The sequence below is a fragment of the Plectropomus leopardus genome, chromosome 11, assembly GCF_026936395.1.
Source record: "Plectropomus leopardus strain MGB_pleo_1.0 chromosome 11, ASM2693639v1, whole genome shotgun sequence".
In the NCBI taxonomy this organism is placed as follows: Eukaryota; Metazoa; Chordata; class Actinopteri; order Perciformes; family Serranidae; genus Plectropomus; species Plectropomus leopardus.
Genome location: NC_142186.1, coordinates 17,167,092 through 17,176,739, shown reverse-complemented (window position 1 = coordinate 17,176,739; position 9,648 = coordinate 17,167,092).

Genomic DNA, 9,648 nt, shown 5'->3' with positions numbered 1-9,648 from the left:
AAATGCAAATGCACATATACTATTTTTTTGACTGATTTAAGCCTTTGAGCATAATAGATTTGGATAACAAAAAAGAGCTTAAGGCCTTTTATCTAAAGTGGATTACTTGTCTTAAATGATTGGGCAAGAAATGATCTCGCAGGGTAATTAAAAGTTATGTAATTATGATTATCCAAAAATTTAATAATGCATGCACACAGTCAGTTAAATATAAAATAATCATTACACTTAGAGCCCAAACTTATTTATGACTTGTCTAAAAGGAGATGTTATACAAAGAATAAAATAGTGTAAGGTCATTTTCGAAGATGCAACCACATTTCAGTGTAGAACGTCTTTGTTTCTGTGCTGCTTTATTTGGCATAATAGGCACACCTTGTTTTTTTCTCACCAGACACCACCATCACACACACAAACACACACCACAGCTTTTAAGATCAATACTTCTGTCGTGCATTTGATTGGAAACTTTGAGAGGGCGGAGCTACGAATAGCCAGACACACACCAATCCCAGCATGCGTAGATAGACAGCTGTGCCATAGCAACAGTTTGGCTAGTTGCCAGGCTGTTGGGGTTGCCAGGCAAAAGGTTCCCATGGCAACATTCATTTTGCCATCTTGTTATGTGAAGCTGGCGTCAGCCAAAGCAGATTAGTGTAGGATAGAGCATTGCTCTCACCTGGGGAGAAGAACGCATGCATATATGAGCAGATCAAAGCGTTACTCTCTAAAATTCCAAACGTGCAACATTACGGCGATGTCAGCGCTCATTCGGAGGTGTTGTTCTCCAGTGAACGCAATAGCAGAGGTGATACACAGATATTTGATTTAGAAACTGGACAGCTTTGGCACAAATCAGCTGTTACTTCCCATTCAGCCTTGAGAAGTATTCTCCATGTTTTCCCAGAGTTACGTCATCTTCATGTCATCACATTAAAGCGTCGAAAGAGAAATTATCTTGTTTTGCTGACCGGTGAATCTGTGAGTTGTTTGCATGCCTGTTAAGCACTGTAACTATTTAATATTAAACGTGTGTGTCATTCTGTGCAGATGATGATCAAGTATGAGAGGAATGTTGGCCGAGACGGCCCTTTTATGAATCACCCCAGACGTTTGTCATGGTGGAGTAGTCTTTCACTGTTTAGACACTCAGACAGGCCTGCTGAAGGGTGGAGTGAGCAAGAGAGAGAGAAGGATAGCTGACACTGGCACAATTACACTGCATTTCTGCGTGATTTGACTGTGAAAATATTGTAGACGCCGGGTATAAAGTAGGGGAGTCTGTGGGCACGAAGAAAGGCCGGACGACATGTGTGGATAGAAGAGGCAGGCGGGGGGGGGCATAAAGACAGAGGGTGGTTAAAAGGGTAAGAGGCGGGAAATGGGGACCCATGAGGGCTGAAGCAGAGAAAAGGTTGAGTGAGTAAAGAGAGGGAGGAGAGGAGGGGTGGAGGGGGGGCACTTTGGGACAGGAGAGTGAAAGGGACTGGGAGCGGCAGACGGAGGATTAGGACCCTAAACACATACTCGAAAAAAGACAGGAGGAGGAGAAAACAAATTCACCTGACAACATTTTTATAGTTACACCAGCATGTTGCCCGATTGGCTAAAGGGTTTTAGCAGCTATCTTCCTCCCTATGTCTGTCTTTTCTTGGGACTTTGCACAGTTCAACACAAGGTCTGCAGAATGATAGGTGCGGTCTATAATCTTAACTCCTGTATTGTAATGCGCCTTTGTTGGAGGAGGGATTCCTAAAATGCCAAGCAGCGTTTTCATGCAAAGACTGCAGAGCTCCCACATACTGCTCTCTTTTGTCACTCAGGAAATGTTTTAACTTCACATTTTTTGCATATTTGCAAGATTGCATATGTTAAAGTATTTCTGTTCTTGTTAAGGGTCTGCTTAAAATCTTTAAATTGCATTTTACATAGCATATCATCTTGCCCCAGTTACGTCTGAATCCGTGCTCAGTAACGTAACACTCCTGGCTCGTAGCTGTTGGAATGTAGCATTGTGCCAGAAAACGTGGTACTGTAGTGCGCAACAAATACGACTCCAACAGAGAGAATCGAAGAAAGTTTTCGTTAAAGAGTTATTTTTTTTTATCACTTGGCTTGATGTGAAGGAAATTCCATTTTGACTGTGGAGCAGAAGTCGCCCAGATTTAGATATCACAGCTGACAGCAGACTTGTTGTGATGACAGTGTCGCGACAGATGGCATTTAACTCCCATGAAAACCTGTCAGCTATTAAGTAGAATCAGACAGCTGATCTGGATGAAATGCTGCAGTGTGATTGTATGAAAGTGCAAAGCCAATCAATATGCTTTAATAATAAACTGGATGTCATAAAAGCTGCCAATTTTTAAATGTTCAGGAGGGAAGAGAATTTAGTCTTAGTGCTCTCAAGGATGTGGCATGATGAGAGATTGTGTACTTGCACTTTCCTGTATGTAAAATGCTACAGTGGGACAGTATTGACAGAAGACAGCACATGAAGTAGAGAAGTGAGAGGGAGTTTTCACAGTCACCAGTAGAGGGCAACAACTCCTAAGAAATGGATTGAAATACTATGAATGAACCTAGACGATGAAGCCTTTGTAGTACTCACACCTGCACGAGAGGCTTGGATGTGTGGAAATTGATTTTCGTAGGTCTACTCCAGTGTTGCAAAAATCCAGACTGGCAGTTTTGTCAAAGACAACTTGTGTCTCAAATGTTGCAGTCTTACACCTTCTTGCAGTGCGTTGTATTATGTCAGCTGCCTCGTCATTTCACACATTTATCTGCATACACACAATAGAGAGTCTTGGTGCTTGTGTATGTACCTGCTCTACATAAGTTACCCTGAAGCTTTTTGTGCAGCCGTTAACCTGCGCTCCTCCACTGCAGCCATTCCTGTTGCATCATGGCCGTTGCAGCACTCAGTATCGGTCCTCCCAACCCAGTCATGAGTGCAGATATGCTTCCCATTTCATGTTGTAGAACGAACATACGCATCTCTTCAGGCAACCTCCTCTTTTCCACCAAAGTGATCAAAATAAGTCAAATTTATCATAACCACACACACAAATAGACACACAACGCCAACTGAGCACAGTGGAAAAAGGCAATGATGACCAAGAATCTTAATTTCTCTGCTCAGATCCAGAGAATGAAAAAACAGCATGAGGTCCTTCTACAGCACATCAAAACATGCACGAAAGAAAATCAAAGGTGTAAATCTCTTTTTGAGTTTGTACATCTCAATCTCAAAACTCGCTTAAATGATTTAGTGATGACTGAAAGGTTTGAGTATATTGCTCACACAGGCTAGAAGTGAGGCGTGAGGTGGGCTGACTGGTCGACGGGAGGCAGACAGGTGTAGAGGTAGAGTATATACACAGACACTTTCGTCCTGCTGGTGAAGATCTTGTCTGGAGAGCCGCTCTACAGTCTGTGCTCTGCAGTGTGAGGTAGTTGGTTGTATGGTTTCGCATAATAAACAGCACGGAGATAACTGTACAACCTTCTAGCTTTCCCTGCGGAGTCACTCCTTGCCACGTCTAATGTGCCACCAGCAGAGAGGTAAGTATGTTGTTACTCCGCCAGTCGATCTCCTAGTGGTTAATGACACGACTCGTCCTTTTCAACTGCGACAGAATCTGTCCTCTGAAGGTCTTATCAGACACTCTCCCCTTGGGCAAAAGTCCCTACGAAGTCTTTCCAACTTCCCCCATGAGTTTTTCTGTCATTTCAGATGCAATATTTGTAACAACTGGACATTTTTTGTCAGGAGGAGCACCAGCTGCTTGACAGGCAATCAGTCATTTACACTGCAGCAGAAATACCTTTAAGAAAGGATGCTGAGCCTCCATTTTTATCCTACATCCTACTTAGAGGTCAGATTGGAATTGTGCATTAATTATTTGTGTGGGAGGGGGGCTAAGTTTAGTTTTTTGTTTTATTTTTATTATATTAAAAGAATCATACATTTTTTTATTTTCATAAAACTCTGTTAAGTCACCATCTTTCACCAAAAAGTAACACAATGGTTATTGAGCCTATGGTGCTCTGATAAAAGTGTTACAATACTTATATTTAAAAACTTTTGGGTTACGTTACTGCTAATGCCAACCGAGCATGTCCTACAGCTGCAGCTATACATTAAAAGCATTAACTGGTGAAAGACAAATTGACTTTTATCATGAAGGAATCACAGAAAATGCAATCTGTCTTTTGGTAAACTCTGCACTTATAGCACACATCAAATATACATCGACAAAACTGTCATTTTCAGTATTTTTTCGGCAGATCAGGTTGAAATATAGAAGTAATGGATTAGTCAGGAGCAGCAACAGTGAGCTGTTAGCTAAAGAACTGCAGGCGACAGGCGGCACACCTCCAACATAGCGAGGTAACCAGCTTCTTTCACTGTGTCCTGCTGTCCACAGACTCACGCCATGTGGAGCGTAAAATCAGATCACAGCTGCCCACAGAAACATGAAGGCCAATAATTCCCTGGCTTCTTTATTAGAACAACAATAGTTAATTTCCTTGCCCTCAGTTTTCTGTGACCTGTAGTATTGAACCCCAGTTAATGTTACCACTAGTAATCATAGGTGTCACCAATATAAGCAGGAATTAAATCTTTGAAGTTTCAACTTGAAATTCAACTTGAGATTGCTGCTTCTATATTGTCAGTGGACCCTTTCTTTGAGTGGAAATAACTGCAGGTCCCTCCCTTAATACCTCAAGACAATATTTTCTTCTGTAAACATCAAAAATGTGTTTGAAATCCTGAAGAAAGGGGCTGCTAAATAACCTGTTAGGTCACAGAATCACTAAAAATAATAAATACAGAGGCACTATTGTTTTCCTCTATACAAAAGGCAACTTTATGACTCATTTTTTTCTAACAATAAACCTCACAATTGAAGAATAAAATAATAAATATAATATAATAATATTATAATAATATAATAAATCTAGGATGAGAAAACTACTACTACCCAGCAAACACTTAATTATTATTTGAACACGCAATCATGACGTCCCATTTAGATTCAAAGTTCCAGAATGAAAGCTGTGCCGATGTCTACAATATTACCTTGGCCTCAGCTGGACTTCCTTCCTGAGCGTCCGAGCAGCATCAAAATATGATGTAAAGAAGTCCACATTATAAACTGCCATTGACAAGTCAGAAACCTGGTTTCCTGTGTGTTAGTCCTGTGCTTTATCAATTCATCTACCACAGCTTCCTCCTAATGTGTGGACTCAGTCACTGTTTAAACTACATCACTTGACTTTCTGGCAGAAAGCCCTGAAGGCCAAACTTCTCCCATGTGCAATCAAAGACCTGAAAGAAGAAAGACTTTTTGCTCTTACAAACACCACAGGCTTAAAACAATGAGACAGGAATTGCAGATGCATTACATGTAGATGCACGTAAATGTCATGAATGTCATTTTTATATTTAAAAATGGACGATGAGTAACACTAGCTGTTGAATATAAACTGAATATAAATATTAAATTGTTAATAATTAAATGGTATTGTTTTTGGTTTTTTTTAAGAAATGATTTGCAATAATATGATCAATATTTCCTGGTTTTTAACAGAGGGTCTGAGTGGACCGTTATTGCACGTGGAAACAAAGTCACCATCTGGCCGTCTGTCTCATAACCACGTTGCAGTTTTTGGCATCCAACTGATATAATTTTTGGACATGACGTCATCTTCTGACTATGATTTGATGGTTGCCCTCCCTATAAAAAAAAAAAAACAAGTGATAACTCTTTGAATGTCAGTGCAGTCCTTTATGAATCACAACACAACTTTTACATATAAATTGCACAAATTACGTAAATTATAAACAACCTCGCTATAGAGATCACAGACCCCCTGCCCGTGCTTGGAAGTAATTGATGAGATCCATATTGCTGTGTGTGACAACAGGTAGAGGAGCCTGATGTTTTACTTCATACACATGCGGCTGCTATACTGCTCTTCCATGTTACCACTCTTTGCAGTCCACTGCATCCATGCCAGCACACACTATCACACAAATATTTCCAGTTTCATTGCCCTCCTCCTCCTCCTCCTCCTCCTCCCCTCCTTCCTCCCTTCCCCTCAGTATGTCAGACTGGTGGTCGAGACAGCAGCCATCTGCAGTGCGTTATAGCCGGCTCTCCTCCCCTCCTGGAATGGGGGGGAAAAAGGGGCATATATCAGAATTGTGCTGATTCGGCACTGTCAGTCGAAGCGTTCTTTATCATCCAACACACAACGCTGCTCTCCTGCCAGAAGAGACAGCTGAATGTCTGACAGTTGTAAGGTGTGTGGGGCAAGGATAATGTACATGGGAGGAAGAGCTGTCGTCTCTTCCTCATCCTCCCTCTCTCTCTTCGTCTCTCTCTCTGTCTATCTCCTACACCAAATGGTAAAGATTGTTTATACCAGTGGATGCTTTTACTTGGCTCATTTTCCAGCGTGGCAGATGCTGCCCACTGTGCATATGTGTGAGCAGATTGTTATACGACCATACTCTCATACATCCACATGCACATATGCTGCTCTAAATGTCTTTCGAGGTTGGAATCATGAGAAAAAACGCCACAACATCTCTCAGTATAAAGCATCGCCGGTTCCTTGAAGCACCCTAAAAATTCCTACATCGCTTTCTTTAAAGCACGATTTACCTTTTTTTTGCCTTTGCACATACACTACTTAATAAAAACAGGTGTGATGAGAAGCAGTGTGCTGCCAAAAACGATGCTGTCTCCGATCTCTTGGGAATATAACGGAGAACTAGAGCATCCTAAAACAGACAAGGCAGACACCATCCCAGACTGATGATGTCATCCCTGTGAAGCACTCCCAGTGCTTTGTCTCTCAGTGGCACTGCAGAGTGCAGCCGCAGGCACACACATACACACATACACACCCAGACACACACTCACACACCTGTCTGTGACATTCTGTGTTTGTCACTCAGGTTCGGACACTGCTTATGCCACAGAGAGCGGCTTTTTCTTGGTTTTTAAGTCAAATTTGCGTCCAGATAGTCGCTGTTTCAGAAAGCCATGCTGTAATTTAACACACACAGAGATAGGCTTCTACATGTTATAATGTATTCACCATCAGTATCTAAGTTTTGTAAATGTACAGGAATTTGTCTTGGTGACATTATTGCGTGATAAGATGGGATACATGTGCTGCGCAAGCACATATTGCACAGGAGCTTGCATTGAGTGCAAAGGGACGATGCAGAACACGCAGCACACACATCACAGCAGATACTGTTAACACATTCAGCATGTTGTTTCTATGCAAATTTAGGTGGCATGGCATTACAGTATGATTGCGGATACGGAGGAGGATGTGAAGAGTCCTGTAGTGCATCGGAGCTGTGAATAAGACAGTTATACAGAATAGGATCAAAGCAGAAAATAAATTCAGCTGCACTGTGTGCCTAGAATACCTGCTGCTGTTTTGACACAGACTCGTCTATAGGCAATGTGGGTACAGTATGAATATTCATGAGGTATTATGAATGTATGGTGTGGTGTTTTTATTCTAACCTACATTTCTGAAAGGTTGGATCCTCGTCTTGCATATTTGTAAAAGAGAAGTCTCATCTGAAAGGCTTTGGAGAAAAGGTGAAGAGTTTGTCTCTATCGATTCCCATCATACGTAGTTTGTCCGTTTTTTCAGTGAGATGGCTTTTAAAATTCTCACTAAATGCCACAAGAAATCGATGTGCTTACTTGTCCCTGTGTTTTCTCTCAGTATCATACCTTCATTTTTTTTAGCGAGGCTGTTAACTAGCTCTCCATCAGAAAGGTGTTATCTCAGGCCTCAGTCACTGCTTGCTCCGTCAGTCCAAAACAACAATGTCCTTTCTTTGTCAGGTTACCCTCATTTGCTCTAAACGTCTGACGCATCGGTGATATTCTCTGCTGTACAACACAGTCAGAACACTTTAGGGCCATTAATGATGCTTACACATCAAGTGTAGTGTTTATGCTCCATCTCACTGAACAGACAGCCAATCAGCGGCTCTAAATTAGATTTACTTTCATTTCTGAATTTCCCTCAGGGCCATGTGATTCTGTTATCCACCGAACACAGCGGCAACTCTCTGTCCTTTCGGAGAGGAGCACAAATATTGGAATCAAACTGCCTTCAGACATGTTGAACTGACAGAGCAACAGAAATAATAATGGCAGAAAAATATCAGAGATTTGAAAAAATATTGCACATTAAATATGCAAAACTGTTGCAATTTCTTTGTTTATGCATGCAACACAAAGCGTGGGTGTGCATGCAGGTTTTATATGTGTTTTTCATTGTTTCATAGTGTTTAAACAGCCTCCATTTGGATTCGTTTGGTTGTACCAAACAACAGTTCTAGTGTTGTACTGTTTTCTGAATTTGAATGTTTGGTTTTTTTTTTTAACGGTTTGCATGACTTTATGTGATTGTTTTTTTATGAGGTTTATTATTGTGAAAATGGGATATTATTTGCATATACATGTCATTCCCTTTCCCGCCTGCCTCCTCGTCTAGACTTAAGGACCGCAATGACTTTATTGCTGATGAAATTTGGTACTGCATGTAGATTTGTGTATTTTAATTTATCAAATAAAATCAGTCAGTCAAACTCCATAATATCCAACTCCGATGTTAAGCTGTATAATCAAGACACATTCCTGTAATTGGCAAAGCTTTCCACGATAGATTTATTCTGTGCGCTTGATGTCACTCCGGCTGCAATTTACAGTTGTGTTGGAGCAACACCATAAATCCTGTAATCAATTTGATGATGGTATGATTGCTGTACACATAGGAGGAGGCAGTAATGTCAGGCTCTCAGGTTCATGAGACTCCTGGGCTTCATATTTTCTCTCTATTCTCATCCTATTAGAGATTCTGACCCTCCCCCTCCATCCCCACTTTCTGCTAGCCTCTCCGCCACCCTACCTCCCTCCCCCTACTGTCTCCCTCTTTCTCACACACACACACACGCACACACACACAGTTCCTCTCTTTCGTAGACACACATATAAACACGCACATGCGTGCACTCACTGCATTCTTATTCAGTCTCTCTTTCCATCTCTCACACGTTCACACACATACACGAGGCTCACAGACAGGAGTGTGTGTGTGTATGTGTGTGTGTGTGTGTGTGTATGGGGGGGGGGTTACTGGGCTAGTAGAGACGTGAGGCTTGAAAAACGTGAGAGGAAAAAGGGGGAGATGGAGGGATGACGACTAGAGAGTGTAAAAGAGGGAGAGCGGAAGGAAGAGAGGAGACTTTGGGGTACAATGAAGGCAAAAAGAGACGACTTGAGACCTTAAATGCAGCACGGAGGGTAAATGAGTATATGTGTGTGTGTGTGTCGCCTGTAAGTGTTGGATAGCATGTATACCGGGTGGTTTGGTGTAGAAGCGGGCATGTGAAGCACGCTTTTTTACTCTCTTCTGTATTTTCCTCTTGTTTGCAGCTCTGTGCGTTTGTGACGGCAGCCCTGCGGAGACAAAAGGTGAGCAGCTGTATGGATGTTGGTGTTAGTCAGGCAGGTAGGTAGAGAGCAGAATAATGGAATCAATACTATTGTCTGTAACCTACCTGCCGCTGGGCTCTCTGTCTGGCCCCGGCAT